At 44.7% G+C, this 27,611-nt stretch overlaps 1 protein-coding gene across 2 annotated transcripts in view; it reads right to left on the reverse strand.

Annotated features, from left to right (window-relative positions):
- Positions 1-27,611, reverse strand: part of FNDC3B (fibronectin type III domain containing 3B) — a 289,308-nt gene that overhangs the window by 74,890 nt on the left and 186,807 nt on the right. The window lies entirely within an intron of this gene.

The following is a 27,611-nucleotide window of genomic DNA, read 5'->3' on the forward strand; positions in this document are numbered from 1 at the left end:
TTGAACTAAGCCAGGGTTTCCCAAACGGGTCTCCAGCTGTTTTTGGACTACAACTCCCATCATCCCTAGCTATCAGGACCAGTGGTCAGGGATGATGGGAGCTGTAGTCCAAAAACAGCTGGAGACCCGCACAAGGATAGAAGACTGAAGAAACCCCAACTAAAGAATCATGGCAATAAAAATTGATGGACTATGCAGAACTGGCAAAACTGACATACAAGCTACGGGACAAGGATAACTGTGACTTTAAAAATGAATGGGAACCCTTTACAAAGTATTTGAAGACGCAACAAAGCAAACTGCACTCCTTGGCTGGCTCTGAATAAACATTCACAAACTTTTTATTGATAATAATCAGCTAAATAGTTTGAGGATCTATACAACTTTGTAACATGCAGAAATCAGCATTCTCAGAGAAATCAAAGAATGGAACTGAGGGAAGTTGGGGGTGGGGGTGGGTGGGTTTTGTGTGGGAGGGAGGGGGAGGGAGGAAAAATGGGGGGGAATAAGGATGATATGTTTCTGGATAATATGTTTTGTTTTAATTCTGAATTTAAAAAAGACTAAAACAAAAAAAAACAAAACAAAACAAAAACAACAACAGCTGGAGACCCACGTTTGGGAAACCCTTGCTAACAGCAAGATCCAGGAAGAAACTATGGAGCATAGTGGGCTACATTACGCAGAGTCAGACCATTATGTCCTTTCAGCTCAGAATCTATACTCTCTATACTGAGTGGCATCAGCTCTTCAGGCTCTGAGATGTAGATCTTCCTTGGTGTTACCTGTAGGAACCAGGAACTGAATCTGGAGCTCTTTCCAGGCATATCATGTGCTCGGGAGTCCCTCCCTTCTGCACTACCATGCTAACTTGCCAAAGGAAGAATAGTGGTCTGCCTGTCTGTGGATGATTTATTTTTTTGCATTTATAACCCCCCCCCATTTTCTTCCAAGGAGCTCAAAGTGGTGCGCATGGTTCTCCTCCCACCTGCCTTATCCTCTTCAACCCTGTGAAGATGATGAAGAAGAAGAGAACCCGAAGTCTAGCTAAGCATATCTAAGCTTTTTGGGGGATGCCAAATGGCGTGCTCCGTGTTAAAACTTTGTTAAAGCTGTAGCACATTCCATTATGGGCACCAACGTCCCAATACCAAAAGAATAAATTACATCGAACCCCACTTAGGCCATATCTCTAACTGCAAACCGTGCAGGTTCTCTGCAAAAGCAACAACAGAATCCTACACAGAGCGCATTTGGTTCCTGGGGGAGAAAAATTCAAATCCTGTGTTATGTAAATACAGGAACCCTGTGACTCCAACAGGAAGCAAATCTAGGGAGCAAGGAGGATCAAGAAGAATTGCAATAATTTAAGCAGTAACTTTCATTTCTCCGTTCCCTGCTAAGATAAACGTGGCAAAACTGAGTTTAAATGTATGCATAAGATGAAGGAAGGCACAGGAAAGGTGAATGCTGGTGTCTCTTAGCGGTGTTGGCTCTCAGCAAAGCCTCAAAAATAAACGAAGTCCCCTAGAACCTTGCGCCGATTTGTCGCGTTTCTTGGTTTTAAAGCTTTTTACGAACCAGATGGGTTTTTACGAGGCCTATAGGACGCCTACACGCTGGCCTGGATCAACAACAAACAGAAAAGGATTATTACCCAAAGTCCTGCAAGCTGAGTTGCTCCGTTGCAAATAGTTCCTTCTCTCCTCCACCCCCCCTTCAAATGCCCTGCAGTGCAGGCGGGCGGCATCAGGAATGGGGAAAGATCCCACCTGTTGTCTTAACGCTCAGAGGGGTAGAAAAGTACAAGAACTTTGGCAAGCCACACAGACAGGGCCAATTCTCAAAAACACAGCAAACATAAAATGGTTCTCACAATGGCGGCCTCTCGTGCCAATTAAGAGGCAAGAAGGAACTTTCCCTCAATGCCATCCCGGGGATGAGAAGGAAGCAGGATTCGGGTTAATGACTGTGGCATCTGATTTGTCTGCATTTTTACCACCTGTCTAATCTGAAGCGTTCGGGATCTTTCCAGTTTTCCCGTGTAGGCATGGTGAGAAAGAAGAATGCTGGAGCAGCTTCTTGTATCCAGACAGCGATAATAATAATAATAATAATAATAATAATAATAATAATAATAATAATTGTATATGCTGCCCATCTAAGTGGGTTGCCCCAGTCACTCTGGCAGGGTCCTGACAAAAAATAGTAAAAATGCAATAAATCCCCACTGACTTTTTCTGAATTTACTTTCAGCTATGTGCGTTGAGGATCATAGAGCAATCGCAGAATTGTAGAGTCGGAAGGGACCACCAGAGTAATTCTAGTCCAACCCTTGCAGCTCAAGAACATGAGCCAATGGCTTGAAAACTATGCTATGCTGAGCCCTGGAGGTCCTTGGAAGCATACCAGAGGTCCTTCGATGGAGGGTGCAAGGGATGTGATGTAAAAAGCAACAACTCCCCACCACCATGCACACACAAAATCAGTGCAGGGATAGCTCAGTTGGTTAGAGCATGGGGTTAGAGCATCAGTTGGTTAGAGCATGGGGCTGATAGCGTCAAGGTTTCATTGCTTTTAAGCCAACCGTCCCCAACTTGGCATTTTGGTTTACCGCTTCCACCAGTCAACTTTTGGGGGTGATTGGAGTTAACAGTCCAAAATGTCCGGACGACGACAGATTAGGGGAGGCTGCTTTAAGGAGTTTTCCCCTATTCACTTCTGGAATCAAGAGCTGAGCGGCTGGTGGTGAATTTCTTAAAGCTGCAAAACATAGCAAAGCCCATCGGGATTTCATTTTTCAGACTCCACCAAACCATGTTGCCTATGTATCTGACAGGGACAGAGACATGCATGACTGCACCGTCACATGCTGTTTGGCTGCGAGGAGATTAGCTAATGACAGATGAAGACTGCCTGCCTATCTGTGATGATTCTGTCCTGCAGCCATGGCAAAGACTGTAAGAAACGTTTCAGGCATGCCTCTGCCTGAGTGAGAGGAGCGCCTTCAAATAGGCTCCAGAATCTTCTGCAATGTTGTGAAGTTCAGATCTGCAGGAGTTTCTCAACAGACAAATCCATGTGGTGCAGGGACTCTGAGGGTAGAAATCTCGAAAACCTCCAGCATGGGGAATTAACAGTGCCAGAGTCAGGTACACATTGAAAGTAGAGCTTCAGCTGCGCAACGTCTCTGTGCTTTTTCGGGGCAGAACATGCATACTGCTTATTGCACCCTCGCAGAAATCCTTTATGAAAGTAAGGATGAGCTTCCATGCAAACAATAAACAGACGGTGGGTAAAGTAAATGTATCACAAACCAAAGTTTCAAGTTCCCACGAGGAGGAACGGTTCTCATGTTTGCTCCGAGAGCAGCTGTGTTATGCAAATTGTTTGAATTGCAAGCCCAAAAGCTAATTAAAATATCTCCACTGTAAACACGGCTTAAGGGCTTCTCTCCGCCTGCCCCCCACCCCCGACTCCTTCACAGCAAAGACGGAAAAGGTCCAGCGAGACACTTAGCAGCCTGGCGATAGCAAAGTAGTTGCTGTTTCAAGCAGCCCCTCCATTCCAGGCTGGTGACATAAGGACTGGGTCCTTCCATGCCGCATGCCTCACTCCCAAGCGCGGTTCCTCGCTTGCAGATGTGCCAGTCATAACATCATCTGCACGCTCAGAATTTCTTCCAGGTTTCCAGAGGCCGTGACCACCTCAATTGCTGGCAGAAACCTTTCACTCGTCACGCAGAGTGTAGCCTCCAATTTGCTAGACAAGAGCGTGTTCCCCCCCCATAGGCCGATTCCTAATAGCCCCCCACACACTTCCGTGCTCTCATGGCAGCTGCCAGTAGGTTGTCCAAATCCCAGCAGCTTCACACGCCTTCACTCAGCTAGCGTGACCTTGGGAGCCAGCAACCAAAATCACCATAAACCTGCCTGTGCAGCTACATCCCTTGCCAGGAGGCCAAGGTACCTTCTTTCATTGTTGCTGTCACCATCATGCAACAGGCACGATTCTGTATTTTAACATCTGTTTGGCCAGCTTCACAGTGAACTTTATGCACCTGTGCTCTAGCTATCACCCCACCTGCTTCATTACCCCAAATAATCCCTAGTATTTAGAGCGGCAAACTGGGCTCTGCAGTGCCAGAGAGGGTGCCTGGTCCATTGCACCATTCTGTCCCATACCAAGACTAAGACCTAGATAGGATTGTAAGCTCTAGGAAATAGACATTCAAGGCTGGTAAGCTCTTCTGGAAAACAGGCACTCAAGAATCCAGAATCCTTAAGTATTTGAAGGCAGACCAACTTAATGGGTCTTCTACCCTAGCAGAGGGGGCTGTTGTTGTTGTTGTTGTTGTTGTTGTTGTTGTAGGACCAGACATGCCAGAGAATAGTTTGACTAACGGAGGAATCAAAGCCTCAGACCATCCCACTCAAGCTCTGCAGCAAGGACCAATCTGAAGTTATGCTCCACCTTGCGAGTCAGGCCAATGGACCATTTGAGAAAACCGCATGGTTCTCATGGTGGCCAAGAAGTCCCAAGCTGACCATTGAGACCTGTCTTGGTGTGAATGTCCAAGTCCCACAGAACAACTAAGGTTCTCCAACACCACCATACTTGAGACCACGATTGGCCAGCTTGTTCACATGGGGATCTAAGATCGATGACAACAGGTATCAGAGGAAGCCTAGATTTCAGAGCATCACTGATTGATATAAATCACTGAATATTTTGACGTTTTGGTTACATTCATTTCCGAAAGCAAAGTTGGGTGGAGTTTTAGGTGAAGAAGGAAGTAGGATGCTCAAGAGCATGAAACAGAACTCTGGGTGGTACGAGCATGAAGGTCACAGCTTGGATTTATGATCTTCTTTCCTCTTTTTTTACAATTGCTTAAATACAGCAGCAACCCCCTGCAAATATTACTGGCCCAAGATCTGAGCCAGTCCTTGCCATGAACAACATACAGCTGGCCAACTGAAGGCCAAGCAAAGCTTTCTTGGTAAAGTGGTGCTGCCTATGACAATATACGAGGGCGAGCACAGCTGATGCAACATGTGTTTTGCCCCCTTGGAGGAATGCTTTTCCCTTGCAAAGGGGAACGACGGAGACGCAGCATGGAGCACAGCCACGGCTCATCGGCTTTGAAGCAACCGCCAATTAAACAGCAATACAGAAGCTGCATACATGGATAAAAGGCAAGTCCAGTTCGGCGGGTTGAACTTTAGCCTTTCTTCTCAACGTTAACCACCAACTTAGAAGTCTCTTGGTGGCTACAGTGAGAAACAGAACTTTTGTATGGAGTGCTCTGAATGCATCCAGGCTGCGGACAGGCTGGAGGGCTGGTCAGCCTTCTCAGCCTGGGGGTGGTGAGCTTTGAAATCCTTGGCTCAGTAAAATCTCAGCTTCAGCCCTGAGCCATCCAAAACAACAAGGCAGCGACTCTCACAACAGCCGTGTTGTTAGGTTGGCCCCTTAATCGTTGGCAAGTAAATGCAGGAAATGCAACAACAAGAAGAAGAGGGCATAGACCTGTATAAAATTTGCACACGCTTATTTCTGCATATGCATGCAAGTTTAAAGAAATAATTACTATAATTTAAAGAGATATACGACTCATCTCGAGGGACACGGGTGGCACTGTGGGTTAAACCACAGGGCCTAGGACTTGCCGATCAGAAGGTTGGCGGTTCGAATCCCCGCGACAGGGTGAGCTCCCGTTGCTCGGTCCCTGCTCCTGCCCACCTAGCAGTTCGAAAGCACGTCAAAGTGCAAGTAGATAAATAGATACCACTCCAGCAGGAAGGTAAACGGCGTTTCCATGCACTGCTCTGGTTCGCCGGAAGCGGCTTAGTCATGCTGGCCACATGACCCAGAAGCTGTACACCAGCTCCCTCGGCCAATAAAGCTAGATGAGTGCCGCAACCCCAGAGTCGGTCACGAGTGGACCTAATGGTCAGGGGTCCCTTTACCTTTTATGACTCATCTTGCCATAGTGTGGAATGCTGTGACCAGATTATCCGTGTGCTTGCAGTCCAAGTATTACCTGTTGGCTGGCAAAATCCAAGGCCTCTGCTCTCCTTTCTTATAGTTCTCTGTCTTCAAAACAGGCTTGGGCCAGATAGCCCTTAAAACAGAGGATGATTCCATATGACTTTACAGAGAATGGCTCTGTGAAGCAGGACCCGTGGCCATCCTATGTATTATTTCTCAAAAGAATTGCTCTGCCTTTGCTCAAGAGCTAAAAGTAGTAAACAGACTAAAAAAATAAAAACATAATAAATATAGAAAGTTTGCACTGACAGGCACAGTTCTCCAGGGTTTCAGACAGGGAGTCTCTCCCTAACTTACCACCCTTACTATATTGCTTTTAACTTTTTAATCTTATTTTTAAACGTCTCGCTTAACCGTTTAATTAAGTGTCTGATGAATGACAGCAGCAGCAGCAGTTTGTAAATTAGCATTTATTTCGCAGCAATTGCAAAGGCTGCTGTGCAGTTTGCAAACAAATTGCTCCAAATATCCTCGCAAATGACCTCTTTTTAGGAGAGGATATTTGCTTCCAACTTTCAGAAGCTGTGCTGTGAAAAGAGACACGGGGGTAGCAATGTTACTCCCATTATATTTTGCTTATATTTATAGTTATTTTTTTAGGCACATAGCAACACACTCCAGGAATATAGGAGAGAGCAGGTCACGGATTCGAATAACAATAGCATCCAAACTTCGGTTCTGCGGGGACAGCCAAGAAGAAACGTGACGATCTTTTCAGACTTCGTCTTGGAAAGAAAGCAACAATTCACACACAGTGGCCACAATCAGATGAATGAACCTCGACTTAACAAAACAAACCATAGGAATGAAGGAAGATACCTTACACTGAGGTAGATCATTGGTCCATTTAGTTCAGCACTGTCTATAAGGACTGGTAGTGGCCTTTCAGGCACGGGTTTCTCTGAAGCCTACCTAGAGATACTGGGGGCAGAATTTGGGACCAGCTGCGTGCAAAATAGATGCTCTACCAGTAAGCTATGGCCCTTCATGTGAATGGGGTTTTTCACAGAATTTTCATAGAATCTTACGAGTTGGAAGGAACCATGAGTCGTAGGGGAAAAGTTAGAGCAGGGGTAGGCAACCTAAGGCCCGGGGGCCAGATGTGGCCCAATCGCCTTCTCAATTCGGCCTACGGATAGTTCAGGAAACAGCGTGTTTTTACATGAGTAGAATGTGTCCTTTTATTTAAAATGCACCTCTGGGTTATTTGTGGGGCCTGGCTGGTGTTTTTACATGAGTAGAATGTGTGCTTTTATTTAAAATGCATCTCTGGGTTATTTGTGGAGCATAGGAATTCATTCATTTTTTTTTTCTTTTCAAAATGTAGTCCGGCCCACCACATGGTCTGAGGGATGGTGGACCGGCCCACGGCTGAAAAAGGTTGCTGACCCCTGAGTCAGAGCCAGAGGAGGGCGACTGCGGAGGGGACATTGCATAATAATAATAATAATAATAATAATAATAATAATAATAATAATAATAATAATTTTTTATTTATACCCCGCCCTCCCCAGCCAAGGCCGGGCTCAGAGCGGCTTACAAGCAATAATAAACAAGATGAGTGATTACAACTTAAAAACAAAAATAAAATACAACATTAAAATAATGGAACATTAAAATATTAAAATGGAGCCTCATTGCAGGAGAAGGAAAAGAAAAAAGAAAAAGGGGGCGGAGGGAATCAAATTGGCTCCAATCCAAAGGCCAGGCGGAACAACTCTGTCTTACAGGCCCTGCGGAAAGAGATCAGATCCTGCAGGGCCCTGGTCTCATGAGACAGAGCGTTCCACCAAGTTGGGGCCAGTGCTGAAAAGGCCCTGGCTCTGGTTGAAGCCAATCTAACTTCCTTAGGACCTGGGACCACTAGGGTGTTGTTATTTATGCATGCGCGAGCATCATGCCTCCCTCCCCGTTGGAGCATCGTGCCTCCTACCCTAAGCCAAGAAGATGCTTCCTGGGCTTTTGGAAGATGGTGGGAGGGGTCTTGGACCTACTGGAGCACTGCGCCTCCCTCACTGAGCCAGGCAAAAGCTTCCCCCTGGCTTTGGGAAGGAGGCAGCAGGCTTTAATAGCCTAATTTACCGCAAACATTTAGGGAACTGACCTGGTTCCTCTAGTACACTGACTGCATGCCACTGATCTCTCGCAACCCCATGCAATGCAAGAATATTCTGCCCAAAGTTGGGTTGAACTCACAACCTTGCAATCCAAGCATCTCACTCCCTTCTCACTCCCTACTGACTGAGCTCTCCCCTGCATGCAACCAATTGCACAAGCGAGGACTACCTGCCACCAACATTTCTCGCAAGGCAACCTGGAAGGTGGAATATAAATATTTGTAATAAATAAGTAAGACCCCGGTTAAAATAGAATATGGAGCTGTCATATTCTGGGTTGTTTAGAAGTCATTAAACCTAGATTTTCGAGTTTGGAAGTAACGGGAAACTATGGTGACCTCTGTGAGAGCACAAGAGGCTTGTTCGTATCGTGACTTGTTAAGCCAGAATTTGGTCACCTAAACTCTGGGCATTGCTTTCTTAGGTTTACGGCTATTGGTTGCCAATGGCTTAGGAAATGTCATGCCTCTTACTTCTGTTTCATTAACATTGCCTCATCCTGATCAGTCTTCTAAGAAGGAAATCACACACCTGCAAAAGCAAGGTTTCAAGGAGATATAAAAAGCCTGAGAGCATTTGCACTGGACTTGACACAGTTCCCCCTATTCTTCTAAAAAACAGAAGCCTGTGAGAAATGACTGAATGACTTGGACCATCAGCCTTAATGCCCTTTAGCGGAAAAGCGGGGGGAGGGATGTAAACGAACATGCTATTTAAAAGACACATCCAAAACTGAGCAATATGTTCCTTTGAACAGTAAATGCAAATTGGCCCGAGAAGTTCAACTGAATTACAAAGGAAACCATACTATGGTCTGGGTTAAGAGGTTTCTAGCCTGAACTAATAAACTAAATTGGCAAAGGATCACACAAAGCCATTTGGTTTAAGACAACAGCATAAATGATGGCAGGGCAAAAGCTAGAAAAAAGCATTAAAAAAAAGCCTGAAAAGCTTTCAAAGAATATCTGACGCTTGTTCTTTCCCTCATCCATGCCCATGCAGTCTAATAAATTGGTATTATCAAGTGATTAATTTGATTTCAACCTAGGCTAGGGTTCCAGGTTACACATCATGCACTGAGAATTACATACATGGAAGTACGAAGTGTGTCTTAGGAGGCCAGTGCAAAAAACTGAAAAATGAAGAAAAAACAACAGCAGTTGCATTATAGTACAGGTGCTGAGGACCTTTTTCAGTCTGAAGGCTGGAACCAGATCTGGTCTACCCTCAGTGGACTATTGCTGACAGTTTAGTGCCTCACAAGAAGTCAAAATTGTTCCAACAGGCTTTCCCAGTCGGATGAATAGGTCTCTGAAATGGGCATCTATTGTATTGTTGTTTTGCTTGTTTTTGTGTGTGTTGCTTTCTACGGTTTTTATAGTGCATTGCCTTGAGACACTTGCATGGAAGATGATGCGTGGTGATTAATAAAAATTATAGTAACATCAACAATACCAGGGGAGAGTGCCCTTGTCCTCAAATCTTGCTTGCAGGTTCCCCACAGGCCATCTCTGGCTGGCCACTGTAAGAACAAGAGGCTGGGCTGGATAGCTCAGTTGGTGAGAATGTGGTGCTGATCATGCCAAGGTTGCAGGTTCGATCCCCGTACGGGACAGCAGCATATTCCTGCATTGCAGGAAGTTGAACCTGATCGTCCTCAGGGGTCTCTTCTAACTCTACAATTCTGATTCTGACTAGATTGGCCACTGGCCTGATCCAACAGGCTCTTAACAACATAGTGATAATGAACACCGCTCTATATACAGTCATACCTCGGGTTAAATATGCTTCAGGTTGAGCATTTTCAGGTTACGCTCCATGGCGACCCAGAAGAAATGGAACACGTTACTTCCGGGTTTCGACACTCGCGCATGCGCACTCAAAATGATGTCATGCACATACATGGCAAATCGCGACCCGCACACACACAGACGCGGGTGGTATTCGCTTCAGGATGCAAACGGGGCTCCGGAACGGATCCCGTTCGCACCCAGAGGTACCACTGTACAGGTAATAAGCGTCCTAATAAAATACACAGATTCTTATCACAGCAAATTACATCATCTTTAAAAATTAGTCCAGTACCCCAGTCACTCATATGAAAAATTATCACCAAGGACAGTATCTCCACCCAGGCAGATGAAGCTCTCACCATCCAACTTTGCATCCAGAGATGCACTGTACATCTGGATGTGCATCAGGACACAAGCAGGTGTCTCATCTGCAGACCAGGTTCTCCTGGTACTTGGACAATTTTAAGTTTCACAAAATGCTTTGGTGAGACAAACCTGTGCTTCTTAAAAAAAACACAACACAAACCTAAAAAAACCCCACGCCTGTGAAATGTTACCATACGCAATTAGGAATTTTTCCATTCATTGTGTTAGGTTATTCATGATGGCTGCTCAAGCCATGGATAGCGGCTTTCGAATTTAAGAATGGGTTGGGGAATTTCGTGAACCGAGGCCCTCAATCTTGCTGGACATTTCACCAAAACAAGGTTAAAGGAAAGACCTGAGCCTCGATCTTGCTGGACATTTCACCAAAACAAGGTTAAAGGAAAGACCTGAGACAATAGAAGATTACCTTAAATGGAATCTAAACGGGGAAACTGCTATAGAGACGGTGTGGGACGCAGGAAAGGCAGTTATGAGGGGCTTTTTAATACAGAAAAACAGCCAAGTAAGAAAAGAAAAAGAGTTAAAGAAGGAACAGATCCTAACACAGATTATGGAAAATGAAAAAAAATTAACCATCAACCCCAGTGAGGAGATCGCAAAACAGAATATAAAGATATTACAAGCTAAACTTTCTACAATAATTGATCAAGAGGTAGAATGGAAAATTAAAATGATGAACCAGAGGACATTTGAATCCGCAAACAAGATAGGCAAATATTTGGCGTGGCAAATAAGAGAAAGAAGAAAACAAAATACGATTAGTAAGATAAGGGAAGGAGAAAGGATTGTGGAAGAGCCAAAAGAAATAAGGAAGATATTTCAAAAATATTATAAGGACTTATATAAAAGAGGAAAGGAAACAAAACAAGAAATAGAGCAGTTTTTGCAAGAACATCATTTAAAACAAATCCCAAAAGAAGAAAAAGAGATATTAGACCAGGAAATTACCCAAGAAGAGATAAAGAAGGCGATTAAAAAGATGAAAAACGGGAAAGTGCCAGGCCCAGATGGGCTCTCAGCCAAATATTATAAAACACTAAGTAACCAAATATCCCCAGTGTTAGGCGAAGTGATGAATAATATATTAAAGGAAGGAAGGATCCCGAATACCTGGAAGGAAGCATATATTACTTTGATTCCCAAAAAAGAGGCAGATACTTTGGAAGTGAAAAACTATAGGCCAATTTCACTACTAAATAATGATTACAAGCTATTTGCAGATATAATGGCAGAAAGACTAAAAAAGGTTTTGAACAACAGAATACATAAAGATCAAACGGGCTTCCTCCCAGGGAGACAACTAAGGGACAATGTAAGGAACTTGATAGACATTATTGAATATTTGGATATGAGTATAGATAGACAAGCGGCCTTGGTATTCATAGATGCTGAGAAAGCGTTTGATAACATCTCGTGGGATTTCTTGAAGAAAAGTTTGGAAATGATGGGAATGGGAGAGAAATTTAGAAAAGGCATAGAAGCTATATATAAGGAACAGAAGGCAAAATTGGTAATAAACAACACCACAACAGAATATTTTAGTATATATAAAGGCACTAGACAAGGCTGCCCCCTGTCCCCTCTATTGTTTATAACAGTATTAGAAATACTAAACGAGAGACTGAGGGGGGCAACAGAAGTCACAGGAGTCAGGGTAGGAAAGAGGGAATACAAAATCAAGGCCTTCGCAGATGACATTGTACTAACCTTAGAAGACCCAAAAAACAGCGTAAAAGAAGCTTTACAAAAAATTGACGAATTTGGAGCCGTGGCAGGACTTAAGGTAAATAAAACCAAAACCAAAATGTTAGTTAAAAATTTAACAAAGGAAGAAGTGATAGATCTAGAAAGAAAGACCAAAATTGCGGTAGCTAAGAAAGTGAAATATCTTGGGATCTGGGTTACAGCTAAGAACATAAATTTATACAAGGATAATTACGATGCCACCTGGAGGAGTATAAAGAAAGACATGGAAATTTGGGGGAGGATGAAACTCTCCTTTTTGGGGAGGATAGCTGTTGTTAAAATGAACATTCTGCCTAGAATGTTATTTTTATTCCAAACCATCCCCATACTTAAAGGCCTAAAACAATGTAAAGAGTGGCAGAGAGCCTTGGCAAAGTATATTTGGCAGGGGAAAAGGCCACGGATAAAAATGAAAATTTTGATAGACAAAAAAGAAAGAGGGGGTTTTTCTCTCCCGGACCTAAGTTTATACTATGAAGCGGCTTGTATATATTGGGTAAAAGATTGGATAAAACTGGAGAATAGAGAGCTACTGGACCTGGAAGGCTTTAATAATTGGTATGGATGGCATTCGTACCTTTGGTATGGGAAAGTGAAAGTTCACAAGAGTTTCTTAGATCATATTTTTAGGGGACCATTATATCAAGCATGGGAAAGGAACAAAAACCTCCTCGAAAGAAAGACCCCATGGTGGATTTCACCAATAGAGGCCTTAACGATTAAGAAAATAAATATGGAGGAGATAAACGCCACCTATGAAGAAATGTTAAGAAAAACTGACCAAGGGCCCAAACTCAGACCTTATGAAGAAATAAAAAATTTATTCACTGGTTGGCTGCAATACCACCAGGTGAATGATTTGTTAAAAGAGGATAAGAGGAAGGCGGGTTTTGATGATAAAAAATCAAAATTTAGTATAGAAGTAATAGAAGGCAAAAATAAAACCCTGTCCAGAATTTATGATATATTACTAGAGTGGTACACAAAAGATGAGGAGGTGAAGGAGGCAATGATTAAATGGGCAATTGACTTTGGTTATAACATTGATTTTGAAAGGTGGATAGAAGTTTGGAATTGTAACATAAAGTTCACAGCATGTATGGCATTGAGAGAAAATATCTGGAAGATGCTATATAGATGGTACCACACCCCTGTGAAATTGGCCAAAATGTATAGATTAAAGGATAAGAGATGCTGGAAATGTGGCGAGGTGGAGGGTGACCTATATCATTTATGGTGGACATGTAAAAAGGTGAAAGGCTTTTGGGAATTAATTTATAATGAACTTAAAAAAATATTTAAGTATACCTTTCCCAAGAGGCCTGAAGCCTTCCTGTTGGGAATGATGGATAAAGAAATTAAAAAGGAAGATAGGACGATATTCCTCTACGCCACCACAGCAGCGAGAATTATGTTGGCACAATATTGGAAAGTGGAAACCATCCCCAACATAAAGGACTGGCAGATTAGAATGGTAAACTATGCTGAGCTTGACAAACTAACAGGTAAAATAAGAGATCAGGATGAACAGAAATTTCTGAAAAATTGGAGTAAATTTTGGAAATATATTGGAATAAATGCTTAAAGTGAATTGACGGGGTTAGAACAATACGACCAGCGAGTGAATTTAAGACTATAGATTGAAAATCAAATACGTAATGGAAGGAGATATTTGATACTTATCAAAAGGATGGAGGGAAGTTCAGATTGTGTGTCTTTCTTTTTTCGGATGTGTGGTTTTTTTTTTCTTTGTTTTTTTTCTTTGTAATTTTTTCTCTGTATTTTCATATATATCTGTTTTTTGTGTATAACTTCAATAAAAATGCATTAAAAAAAAAAAAAAGGAAAGACCTGAGCCTTAAGAAGTCTCTCTCTCTCTCTCTCTTGCTGGTGAGAAGGAATTTCGAGTGTCTGCTTTAGAGTCAAGATGAAAGTTTTCATCGCGAGGCAATGAAAAGGAAGCTGAAAAGTCAGACTAGTCCCCTTTGATTCCTCATTCATCTGTTGCAAGAGGCACTTGGCTTTTGTGGGGAGAGGAACGGGGAAATTCTGCAGCGGACAAGCAGAGCCTAATAGGACAGCCTGAACCAAGTTATTACCCAAGAAACAGAGAAAACAGAGTTTATTAACCATTTCTCTCAATTAATATTTTGACCCCCGGCTCCCTTCCCAAGACCACACTAGGGTGCAGCCGAAGCGATAAAAGGCTCAGTTTGAGAATATTACGTAAAGCCTCAAATTTGAATTGAATTAAGAGGCCCAGGTAGTAAGTAGTAAATGAACTGAGCTACTCGTAATTAAAGGGGGGGGGAGCTAATAGGTTTTGTGTAAATTTTGGTTTACGGCTGAGTGCGGCTTTGAAATTGCAAGCATTCCATCTGCTCACCAGCTGTGTACTCTAATCCCCTTTAATAACTGCAGCTTGCTCCACACCATGAGAACCCAAGGCCCTTCAAAACTTTTCCTTCGCATTCACTGCCAGAATTGTTTTCTTTTTTTTAATTTTTAAAAAAGCACACATCTCTGCAATGAATGCAGCATCCATGTGACTCTGCCCTTGATGGCTGCTCAGAAACTCCATGCTGGTCCAGCGCCTGGCACCTGCCTTTTTAGAGAGAGCTCCCAGGGCCAGGATGGGGGGAAATGGTACCCAAATCTAGACAGGAAGGCAAAAGGCAACCATTCAAAGGTGGGACCAGAGCTATGAGGCCACAGAAGCTGGGGAAATGTTTTTTAAAATGTATTAATTTATAATGGTCCATTCCACTTTCTCCAGGATACCCCAGGAATTATAAGAAGGGTCTGCCAGATCAGGCCAAAGACCCATCAAATCTAGCATCTTGTTATCACTGTGGCCAACTAGATGCCTACAGAAGCTCAAAACAGCTCCTGCACAAAAAAACGCTCTCTGCTCCTGCAGCTTCCAGCAACTGATATCCAGAAGCATATTTCCTCCGGCCGTGGAGGCAGGGCACAGCTATCATGGCTAGAAGCCACTGATAGCCTCATTTTCAATGGATTTGCTTAATCCTCATCTAAAGCCATCCAAAAGTTGCCGTCTATCACTGCCTCCCGCGGGAGCAACTTCCGGAGTTTCCTCACTCCCAATTCTGCCACATGCAGATCACCTCCCAAATGATAAAGCAGCGTAACATCTGCAAACAGACTTGACGCTACCAGGCTCAAAACCCACAGAACCTGGGCATGAAAACAACCCCGTTCAGCACATTCCAGTTGGTGAAAGTGCAACACTGCGCCATGTTTGGTTCTGAAAAGGGAAGGCCTACAAGGTCACACAAGATCCCCTGCTTCCTAACTGTGCTTGAGAGGTTGGGAACATAATGTCTGCAGTTGTTGTTGTTGTTGCTGCTTAGTCGTTTAGTCATGTCCGACTCTTCGTGACCCCATGGACCAGAGCACGCCAGGCACTCCTGTCTTCCACTGCCTCCCGTCAAACTCGTGTTGGTAGCTTCAAGAGCACTAGATTTCGAGATGTAAGACTGGAATTTCTTCTCATGCTGTGGGATTAAGTTTAGGGATAAGAACCTGTGGTCCTCCAGGTATTGGTGGACTCCAAATCCCATCAGCAAGTATGGCCAATGGTTCCCCTTCCCATTCGTTTTTAATTAAAGATTAATCCCATGTCTAGTTAATGTGCTGCCCTCTAACTATGGTGATAGGCTATGATCAAATGCCTAAGGTTTGTTTCCATTATCTCCCTGAGGCAAAAGAATGGTAGAACAGGCGTAATTAATCATGGAAGTGACAAAAGTCAATTTTCACCCTGCTTTGGGTGCGGAGGAAGAGCTGGAAACTGCAGGACAGGAACTCTGTAGTTTGAAAGCAGGAAATACGGCTGAGGAAACATTATGAAAAATTTGTCATCCAAGTTCAGTGAGAATTTGGCTTCTCGGCTCTCGCCACACGCAACAAGTTAACACAGCAAAGGATGCTATTTCATACTAAGAATCTATGAAAATGCAGTAATATTACGCAAGGAGGACAAGCCCTACCATTTAAGCAAAAAGGCCAGCTCCAACATTTCTGCAGGGCGAAGGGGATTTGCAGGTATCACTTCAGGGTAAGTAGCATGCCAACCATCTTGTTTATTATTATAATTTTCAGAACCACGGCAGAGGGGCTGTCAAGTGGAATTTGCTGCCTGAGGCAGCAAATGTCTTGGGCCTCCTCTGTATGTAAGTTCAGCTATTTTATCACAGACTAAACTCCTTGGCAAGATTCATAGAAACACACCCCTGGCGAAGCACCAGCTGTCAAGCAGAAGAGACCCTGCCTGAAACGATGATGCATCTTTAAGCTTTTAAATAAGAGTCCTCCTTCCATACACTAGGCTAGTGATTTATTTACAACAGGGAAATCTCTTCTCTTCTACATACACCTTCAGCCTGCCTGCCCACAGCTCTAAACGTCCAATTTTTCCTCAGCCAGCAAATGCATTTTCTTCTCCTCCACATTTCGTCATCCCTGACCCTGGTCAACAATGGACTTTCCTCTGAGAAGGGAGGTGACCTTCCACCAAGAATTACACTTTCCGTGTCTCTTTTGCTTATGGCATGGGTAGGCAAACCAAGGCCCGGGGGCCAGATCCAGCCCAATCGCATTCTAAATCCGGCCCACAAATCAGCATGTTTTTACATGAGTAGAATGTGTGCTTTTACTTAAAATGCATCTCTGGGTTATTTGTGGGGCATAGGAATTCGTTCATTTTTTCCCTTCAAAATATAGTCCGGCCCCCCACAAGGTCTGAGGGACAGTGGACCGGCCCCCTGCGAAAAAATTTGCTGACCCTTGGCTTATGGATTGGCAACTGGAACTGCAAGAGGCATTCGGGTGGCCAGATGTGGTCCCACTGCGGGCAATCGCTACAACCAGCCTCGAAATCGCTACAACCAGACTCAACATCAGCCCTACTATGTTATTTTACTCCTCAGAGTAAGAACATAAAACCAACAAAAACCTCATCCTCCATTTTATTAACTGCAGCTAGATTATTAATAGCAAAAAAATGGGATGACTTGAAATGCGAATCTTTTTGAAGTCTGAATCTTGCAAGTACAGTGGTACCTTGGGTTAAGAACTAAATTCGTTCTGGAGGTCGGTTCTTAACCTGAAACTGTTCTTAACCTGAGGTACCATTTTAGCTAATGGGACTTCCCGCTGCTGCCTATTCTCATCCTGAAGCAAAGTTCTTAACCTGAGGTACTATTTCTGGGTTAGCGGAGTCTGTAACCTGAAGCGTCTGGAACCCGAGGTACCACTGTATGGGACATGGTGCTTATGTACAAATTAACCATTTCACAAAAGGAATATCGATTGGGGCTGGGGGAAGGCTCACACCTTATATATGGCATGCCATCCTTTTACTGACTTTGTTAAGACAACTGATCGTGCTTTTCACCGTCCATCAACTCAAGGAATCTTATGGAGAGGCATGTTCATTTGATGGCCATTCTTGGAACATCTAAAACTACAACCATCTTTCCTGTACAACCACTAAGCTCTCTTTTCCTTATATGGGTACGTTTTGTTACTTGAAATTCTTGTTGCTGGCATCTGTCTGTCTTGGGAGACAATGGAAGAATGTGCCTTTGGAGGCAAAGTCAAACTGCTGGAAGGATGCAGCGACTGGCCTGCTGTGACAACTTCAAAACAGCAAAAAAGAAAAGAAAAGAGCTAAGTGTTTAGTTTTGCTTTATGATCATGGCTGGCATTTAAGGCTGGGCATCCAAATCTGTTTCCTAAGACTGGATTGGAATAGGAAATAAGAGGTTGCATAAGGAATTGGTCTAACTCCTTAGAGCTAATTGGTACCACCAGCTGCACTGTGTTTTGCAAAGCAGTAGCCAGATTTGTAAGGCAAGCCACAAAATCCTATTTATCCCATTGACTATCCACACCACTCGCGAGATAACTGAGATCTTATCACCAAACTATGGTTTGCTATTATGCCTAAACCAATATCACCCAGGAAACCATGGTTAGAGATGGTCAGCAAACTAGGATTTCAGACCAGAGATTAAAGTTAGTTTAGAAAAACTGTGGTTTGACACCACGTCCAAAACTCAATGAACAAAGGTCTAGCACTGTGTCTGGAGATTTGCAGGGAAGGCTGGGGCAGAGGTAAATTGCACAAGCCATAGTTTGCCAGTACATTTTCAAAAGCAAATCATGATTTCAATCACTGCACTTGGTGCAAAAATAATTTAGAGTAATCTCTGAACCAACCCTTCAGCTCACTTCAGACACCCAACCATGTTTAATGAATCATAATTATGGTTGGCCTGACGTTTGAACTGATAAGCTGTATTTGCAACTGGCTGACAAACCTGAATTGGAACTCGTGAACTGAAGGCAGTTTATAGAGACGATAGTCTGTGCTGTCTATGGTTTGGCACAACACATGAACTTACAAGCTACAGCTATAGCCATTGCTACACTCCCAGAGTTGGAAGCACCATGAAGACAGAAGTGAACTTACAAAGCCTAATGGAAGGAGAAAAGCAGATCTAAGCCATGGTTTAATAGATGTGTGCTCCCATATTGGTGAGTCAGAATACACAAAACTGACCACACTCATATCCTGCATGTTTGCATGCTTTGAAAGAGCTCATGAACCTTGCCACAAATGACTGCAACTATCTGGGCCCCTGCTCAGCCTCTAAGTGTGTGTGTGTGTGTGTGTGTGTGTGTTAGTCATAAAATGGCTTAGGGTGGGGAAAGAACAACATTACCTATCGACACTGATGTGACAGGGACCTGTACCTCATTATGCAATGCTGATTATTCCACAAACATGTTACCTGGACAAAAATCACATTTGCCCACAGGGAGGGGAAACACATTTGTCTGAGTAGCTAGAAAGTGCAATTCCCCCCCCCCACACACACAACAGGTGCACTAGCTGTGGGGAGAAGATCCTGCAGCAAACAGCTACCGTATTTATTGTGCAGAAAAACAACAACCATGTCGTCCCGAAAAGCCTGCAAAATGTTGCAGTTGCTTTTCAAAACCTCAAAACTCTGTTAAGCAGCCTGCCTATTACACGGAAACCCTTCCTGCTTCTACTCAGCTCCCTTTCCTACTTTACAGTGCAAGCAGAATCCAGTCCCAGAGAATTTCAGCACCAGTTATGTATAGGGATCCTGAAGCACCATTCCTTAGCAGCTTGTGTGGCAACAAGACTGTTGTTGTTTGACAGCAACACGCCTGCCAAAATCACATTGCAGAAGCTGGCTCTTCAGATTGCTCCAGAGATCCAGAAGGAGGCTGCCAGCTGCCATGTCATACACATGTCAGCTAAACCGTGGACTTCATTTACAAATACCGAATGCTGCTTTGCTTGATTTTTCTCTTTCTCAACAAACCACACATTGCAGCTTTGCGAGAATGTGCATGCAAAAGGCTGCGTTTCGAAGCCTCCTCTAAAACTTATTTTCACCCCCATCGCATTTTGAATAGCTTTTAAATTATTTAAAAGGTAAATAATTTTATCAGATATTTTGCCTGACTCGGACTAAACCAGCTGTAAAAAATATTATTTAGTTGCTCCGGGTGCAGCAGGTCTGGGCTTTGTTTTTAAACTTTCGCGACTGTGAGAGCGCACGCTGACCTAAGCGGAGGTGATGCTGGATTTCTATTAGACATGGGAAACTGATCAGGGTCCAGCTTCAGGACCACTGCAGCTGGGGCTTAAGAAGAGTTTGGATTTGATATCCCGCTTTATCACTACCCTAAGGAGTCTCAAAGCGGCTAACAATCTCCTTTCCCCTTCCTCCCCCATAACAAACACTCTGTGAGGTGAGTGAGGCTGAGAGACTTCAGAGAAGTGTGACTAGCCCAAGGTCACCCAGCAGCTGCATGTGGAAGAGCGGGGAAGCGAACCCGGTTCACCAGATTACGAGTCCACTGTTCTTAACCACTACACCACGCTGGCTTAAGAAGGTATGAGAGGAGGGCAACCAAAATGGTCAAAGGCCTGGAAACGATGCCTTATGAGGAACGGCTAAGGGAGCTGGGCATGTTTAGCCTGGAGAAGAGGAGGTTAAGGGGTGATATGATAGCCATGTTCAAATATATAAAAGGATGCCACATAGAGGAGGGAGAAAGGTTGTTTTCTGCTGCTCCAGGGAAGCGGACACGGAGCAATGGATCCAAACTACAAGAAAGAAGATTCCACCTAAACATTAGGAAGAACTTCCTGACAGTAAGAGCTGTTCAACAGTGGAATTTGCTGCCAAGGAGTGTGGTGGAGTCTCCTTCTTTGGAGGTCTTTAAGCAGAGGCTTGACAGCCATATGTCAGGAGTGCTCTGGTGGTGTTTCCTGCTTGGCAGGGGGTTGGACTCGATGGCCCTTGTGGTCTCTTCCAACTCTATGATTCTATGATTCTATGAGAAGCAATGTTGGATCATGCCAATCAGTGGCCCATCTAATCCAGCATCTTATTCTCACCATGGCCAACCAGATACCTGTGGGAAGCCCACAACAGGAAAAGAGAACAGAAGCAGTCTCCCCGCCTATGACTCCCAGCATCTTGCATTCAGAGGCATGCTGACCCTGACAATTATTCCTATCCTTATTTATTAAATTTGTATACTGCCTGTCAGGGGACTGGGGCAGGGAAATACAGAGAGATTCTGATGCTTCTGAGGAGCAGCTCCTCGTCCAGCAGTGGGGAAAGCCACACCTCCAGTGGAGCAGAGGGGGAAGGGGGTAGCCGAGCGAGGGGAGGGCTCAAAGATGCTACTGAGAGCCCAAGCACCTCATCTAGCCCAGCTGGCCAGGAAAGAGACATGCCGTTTCCGTCACCCAGCTTGCGCAGAGGGGTGAAACGTAAGGAGGGGATGTGGAGATTGAGGGTGTCTAAGCTCTTATGTTGGGGGAGAAGCCGGAAGGGGCCACTCCCGGAATCTGCAAGTGACTAAGGCGGACATGAACTTTGGGGTTTTGCACTGTAAATAGTTTGCACCAAATTAAACCTGTAAAAGACCAGGTCAGAGTCCTGCCTGGTTACTCACGAGCAACCACCACCAGCACCTGACACTGCCCTTCATCCATGGATCTCAGGGTGCTTCACAACATAAAATTACAAAAAACAAACAAACAAACAAGATACATAATAAAAATAAGAACAAAAACAAACCAATAATCCCCACCTTCCACAAATGCACTTGGTTGAAGAGAATGTTTTCGCCTGGCGCCTAAAAGTGTACAATGAAGGCGCCAGGCAGACCTCCCCAGGGAGAGCATTCCACAAACAGGGAGCCACTGCAGAAAAGGCCCCTTCTCGTGTTTCCACCCTCTTGACCTCTCGTGGAGGAGGCACACGAAGAAGGGCCTCGGATGATGATCGCAGGATCTGAGTAGGTTCATATGGGGAGAGGCAGTCCTTGAGGTGTTGTGGTTCTGAGCCATTTAAGGCTCTATAGGTCAAAACCAGCACCTTGAATTGGGCAGCCAGGGTAGTCTGGCCAGGGTCAGTGTAATATGCTCAAATCATCCTGCCCTGGTGAGCAACCTGGCTGCCAAATTCTGCACCAGCTGAAGTTTCCAAACAATGGAGACAGAACACAGCTATCATTTGAACCCAGGCTCTTTAATCCAGCACCCCACCACAAAACACTCTCAGGGCTGCTATGGGAAACGCTTTAAAAAAGAGAGCAGAATTTTCTTGGTGAGGTGCAATTTACTCTAACTCCAAACGTTCTTAAATAAGTAGGTTTGGCTGCTTAACCCAACCCAACTCAAGCGATCTCTTGCCAGCTTCTACGACTCCAGTTGCTGGTGCCACACTGTGTGAACAGCGGACCTGTGACCTTCTGAGGGTCACACAGTTTTGTATTATGTACCTCCCTTTCCCCTCTCTGGGCCATTTGGACAAAATTAGTTTGTGCTTTAATGGGGCTCATCCAAGGACTCCTCCTCACAATATCCTGCTGAGAAGATTGTCAGGTGCAATGGCAAAATGTCCTAAGTAAATTTAAATAGGAAGACAGCCGACCCACAAGAGGCTTTTTAAACATCCCCATTCTGGTGCGTTTGGCTCTAAGCCTTACAGGAAGAGCTTCCATGGCTTTGGGAAACGCACGTTCTTTGCCTTCACTGGGAAATTCCTCCCCAATTTTCCACTTCAGAGCTTGCAGGGTATCCAATCTAAGGAGCTGAAGGTATTTCTGAGACTCTTCGGCTTGCAGTTTCATTAGGAAGCAAACTTTGAAAACCAGAATCCGAAAGGCAAGACTGTCTTCTTCCTTTTAAGATTATCTGGAAGGGCAGTAAACAAATTCAGCCTCCTGTCAGACGCACACCAATTTGATTAACGTTTCCTGCATTGTTTTCTGTCCTTTCCTTTGTGCACTTTTAACTCAAAAGCACTCCCTAGCTGACCCAGTGAACGTTCCAGCACTTGACTTCATTCCGTTTTCTTGGCATTTCCCAGCCACGATCATGCTCCACAGCTGTGCAGCCTGCAGAACTTCCCAGAAAAATGTAGCTTCAAAATATCTCCTAATCAGAGCCAGGGCAGAAGAAAACAAGTCCACTTCTTTTAGGTGAAGAATGGCAAAGGAGAAGCAACCAACTTCCATGAGGTCTGGCAGCATGATCCAAAGAACTTTTCAAATACAAAATAATAACCTCAGGTCCACCGCCAAAACATACAGTACTTTCACATTTAGATGTTACAAATGTCTTCCTTTTATTTTCACATGTTGTCTTCCTCCCCGCCCCTGAAACACAGCAGTTTTCAATATTTCATAACACATACCCCAAAGTAGCTGGAGAATTTTGATATGGCTTTGGCCTAGCCCCAGAACTGGCATTCGATTAGTATTGAGATTTCCATCTTTGGTCAGAATTACAGCCATGCTGTGTACCCAGAAACACACATGCTGCTCCCTGGTATCGCAATGTAATAAAACACATCCCATTTAACTGATGTGAGCACTTATTCACATGAAAAGCAACACAAATATATCCATCAAACAAGCAGAACTACTCAAAGAAAATGGCAGACGTTTCTGTCCTGCTAGTGGTATGCTACAGCTTCTTCTGTACCAAATGCCTCCTTTAGAAATTCAGTAAGAGTGCCCGCTTTTCCCTTGCCAAGCACTGGCCTGGTATTTCTCCTGCCAGCTTCCTCCAGATGCCGCCCCCCCCCAATTTGCTCTCGGTACCCCACACCTCATTTTGTAGCAAGCACTGCTCCGAATCAATCATCAGCGCTGCATCTCCCCACCCAACCATTTTTCTTAGCCTCTGATCCAAAAACCAGACTGAACCATTCTTAAGGATAGGACAAGGGCAGGGACAGAAAGGGGTAGGGCAAAGAGTAAAGTGGTTTTTAGGTAAACACAGGAAGTCACTAGAAATTGCTAGACAACTATCATTTGCATGTGTGTCGTGCCTAGGTAAAGGTAAAGGTAAAGGGACCCCTGGCCATTAGGTCCAGTCATGACCGACTCTGGGGTTGCGGCGCTCATCTCGTTTTATTGGCCAAGGGAGCAGGCGTACAGCTTCCGGGTCATGTGGCCAGCATGACTAAGCCGCTTCTGGTGAACCAGAGCAGAGCACAGAAATGCTGTTTACCTTCCCGCTGGAGCGGTACCTATTTATTTACTTGCACTTTGACGTGTTTTTGGACTGCTAGGTTGGCAGGAGCAGGGACCCGTCGCGGGGATTCGAACCGCCGACCTTCTGATCGGCAAGTCCTAGGCTCTGTGGTTTAACCCACGTCCACCCACATCCTCTTGGTACCCAACACCTCATTTTGTAGCAAGCCCCGCTAAAAACCAACCATCAGCACTACATCTCCCCACCCAACCATTTTTCTTAGGCTGTTCCAAAAAACCAGACGTGCAAATGTCACTCATCCTCCTCATCCCTACCCCCAAAAAACACAAGAGAGAGCCAAGCCTTCTCTTGTGCTGTATAGCCTCCAGTGCTGTATAGCACTGGCTATACAGAGGTTATACAGTCATACCTCGGGTTACAGCCGCTTCAGGTTGTGTTTTTTCGGGTTACGGATTGCCGAAACCTGGAAGCACCGGAACGGGTTACTTCCAGGTTTTGGCGGCCGCGCATGCACAGACGCGCTAAATCGCACTTTGCACATGCGCAGAAGACCAAATCGCAACCTGCGCGTGTGCAGACGTGGGTTGTGAATGCTGTGGGTTGTGAACATGCATCCTGCATGGATCACGTTCACAACCCGAGCGTCCACTGATATACATATATGACATGGTTACATGTTCATGGTTAAAACAAGGACAGCTGAACTTGCGTGCTCAGGAATATCAGCTCATTTTGAAGCCCCAACAGCTGGTGCCCGATGCAAAAATCCCAGTTGTTCTACAGGAGAGCTAGCTTTGCTCAGGAAAATTAAATTAAATCTACTATTTCCTGCAGCATTAAGCGCCGAGACAGAATTTGTTGAAAGCAAAAGCGAGATTTGAGAAGCAGAAAAATTCAAGGCAGTGCTTGCCTGTGCCACTTTCGCCATCGGTAAATTTCGAAAGGGATCTTTGCGGAGACCAGTGAGACGGAAGCAAACAAACGCCGAAGCACAATGCCCCTTTGAAAAAAGCGGGGTGGAAGAACAGCTACACCCCCCCCCCCGCCAGCTTGGGAAAACAAACCAAAAGAAAAGAAAAGGATTCATTTCTCCCCCTCTTGAAACTTCAGCACTCAGAGCTGCATATTGGAGTCAAAGGCAAGGCCAAGCATTCCAACCGGGGAGAGGAAGAAAGGCGAACCTTTGTAGCTCTGACATGCAGACCCCATTGACGTGAGTCATCACTACTGGAAACAAAGGGGAGCATTGTGAACCTGGGCACAGGTGTGCCATTTCATAAATGCCTTGGGGGCCACTAAGTCAGAAGGGGAAGGAGACCTTGGCGATAGCAACTCTCCAAGGGTGCCCACAGACTCTGCGTTACATGCAAACACTTGCAGCCTCTATCTCAGGTAAAGGTAAAGGTACCCCTGCCCGTACGGGCCAGTCATGTCCGACTCTAGGGTTGTGCGCCCATCTCACTTAAGAGGCCGGGGGCCAGCGCTGTCCGGAGACACTTCCGGGTCACGTGGCCAGCGTGACGAAGCTGCTCTGGCGAGCCGGCACCAGTGCAGCACACGGAAACGCCGTTTACCTTCCCGCTATAAAGCGGTACTTATTTATCTACTTGCACTTAAGGGTGCTTTCGAACTGCTAGGTGGGCAGGAGCTGGGACCGAAAGAGCCATTCATCGCTCAACCCGCCGCGGGGATTCGAACTGCCGACCATATGATCGGCAAGTCCTAGGCACTGAGGTTTTACCCACAGCACCACCCGCGTCCCTCTATCTCAGATGCACACTCTTAATTATGCAATGTGCGGCTGCAGTATTAGGACAACATGCTTGCAACTCAGAGACACGTCAGGATTTTTGCAAACCAAACAGCTTCTGCTGCTATTTTGCATAGGAAGCGGCCTCAAACCAGGTCAGCCTAATTGTACATGTAATCCAGTATGACTTCCTCTGACTGGGAGCAGCTCTATCATAACCAATCATATCATCATAGAATCTTAAGAGTTGGAAGGCACCCCAAGGGTCATGTAGTCCAACCCCCTACAATGCCAGAATCTCAACTAAAGCATCCATGACACATGGCCACCCAATCTCTGCTTAAAAACCTCTAAGAAAGAAGAGCCCACCACCTTTTGTGGGAGTCTGTTACACTGCCAAACAGCTCATAACTGTCAGAAAGTTTTTTCGAAAGTTTAGTTGGAATCTCCTTTCTTGTAACCTGAAGTCAATGGTTCGAATCCTATCTTCCAGAGCAGGAGAAAACAAGCATGCTCCCTCTTCCATGTGACAGCCCTTGAGATATTTGAAGATGGCTATCCTATCTCCTCTCAGTCTCCTCTTTTCCAGGCTAAACATACCCAGCTCCTCTATGTTGTTATGATATATACCAGGGATGGCCTGACCCCCCCAAAAAGCGAACGAAAATTGGGATCTCCCCCTTAAAAAAAGGTCAACAACTTGGGTAGATCACTACAATTTACCCCCCTAGGAGTAGATTGCAGTCGGACGTCCCTTATATATCATATGATAATATAGGCTACAGAGGATCTTTTCCCATCAGCTACTGCCTGATCTTTTCAAGTAGAGAAGCCAAGAACACAGGACAAACATAGCACTCCTGGGCATAAGAAATGGTTTGGGTATGAAGCAAATCAATGGGTAGGGCACCTCCTGCATCTGCTACATCCACTCCCTGATGTACGCTTCACTCTGTGGCCTGAGCAACTCATTTGTTGTGTCTGGGAAAAGAGGAAATGACCACAGTTGCCAGATAGCTCCAAGGAATCATCCTTCATCGTTCCTGCAAGTGAAGTGGGTGTAGACCTCGTAGGTGGTGAAAGGGGTGTTTACTCGCATATGTACCCAGAAGAGCTTCAGCCAAAAGGTATATTTTATGCCGAAAGAGGGCTGCTGGTTTTGCATAATCATTTAGAACGTGTAGCACCCAGGAAATCTGAAAACATGGCCCAGTGTCCATCAGCTGGAGAGCTGAAAGTCAAAGTGAGCCAAACTGAGCTGGCCCCAAATTATATCCTCCAGAGATTTGTAGACATTCAGCATGTTTCCTGCTTTAATCTCCAGGAGAGGCAGCATAATGTCTTTGGTGGGGGCGGCCATTGTCGCTTGCATACAAATCTGTAATGGCTACAAATTTGAGTTGAAACTGATGGGGGTAATATTGCAATGAAGTTAAAAGACTTGCCCTCTACTCCTTATTGGGCAGGGGCTTTTAATGCATATAGAAAAGGTTAGCTTTTTTAAATTAAAAACTATATAAAACTATGCATGGGGCAGAGAAAGTGGACCCAGAAAAGTGCTTCTCCCACTCTTATGACACCGGAACTCAGGGCCATTCCATGAAGCTGAATGTTGGAAAGGCATGTGCAGGCAAAATGGAAGTACTTCTTCACATAGCTAAACTCTGGCATTCAAATCACAGCTTGGAATTTAACAAAGCCCACAGGTAGCAGTTGAGCATAGTTCCTTGGGAGTAAGTCCCAGTGACCTTAATAGAATTTACCTCCAAGTGAGCATACATGCAGGAAAGCTGTCTAATCTTATGTACTTCTAAAATACCAAGGGAACCAGCACTTGTATCCAATGCTGCCAACCACTGGAACAGCAGACTTTTGCTTGCCCAATGAAATTTCAGCCTCCTCCCCTCTCCCCGCACACTCTAGGCTTGGGGGCTTCTTGGAGAAGATTTGCAGGAGGCAGGGGAGAAGGGCAAGAGGAAGTTCCATTACACGAGCAGAACACGGCACGCGAAGCATTAGATACAACCCAGAAGCTATTTTTAATGCTGGTACTAGACAGCATTCAAGGGTTGTTTCCGGGATTCACTATAGGTGGAGCGCCGATGTTTTAACCTAAAAATGTGACCGATGTCTTTGCCAAAAAGGACAAAATACAGGGACCTCCCTTTAGCTAC

The sequence above is a fragment of the Podarcis bocagei genome, assembly GCF_964188305.1.
Source record: "Podarcis bocagei genome assembly, chromosome: 4".
Taxonomy (NCBI): Eukaryota; Metazoa; Chordata; class Lepidosauria; order Squamata; family Lacertidae; genus Podarcis; species Podarcis bocagei.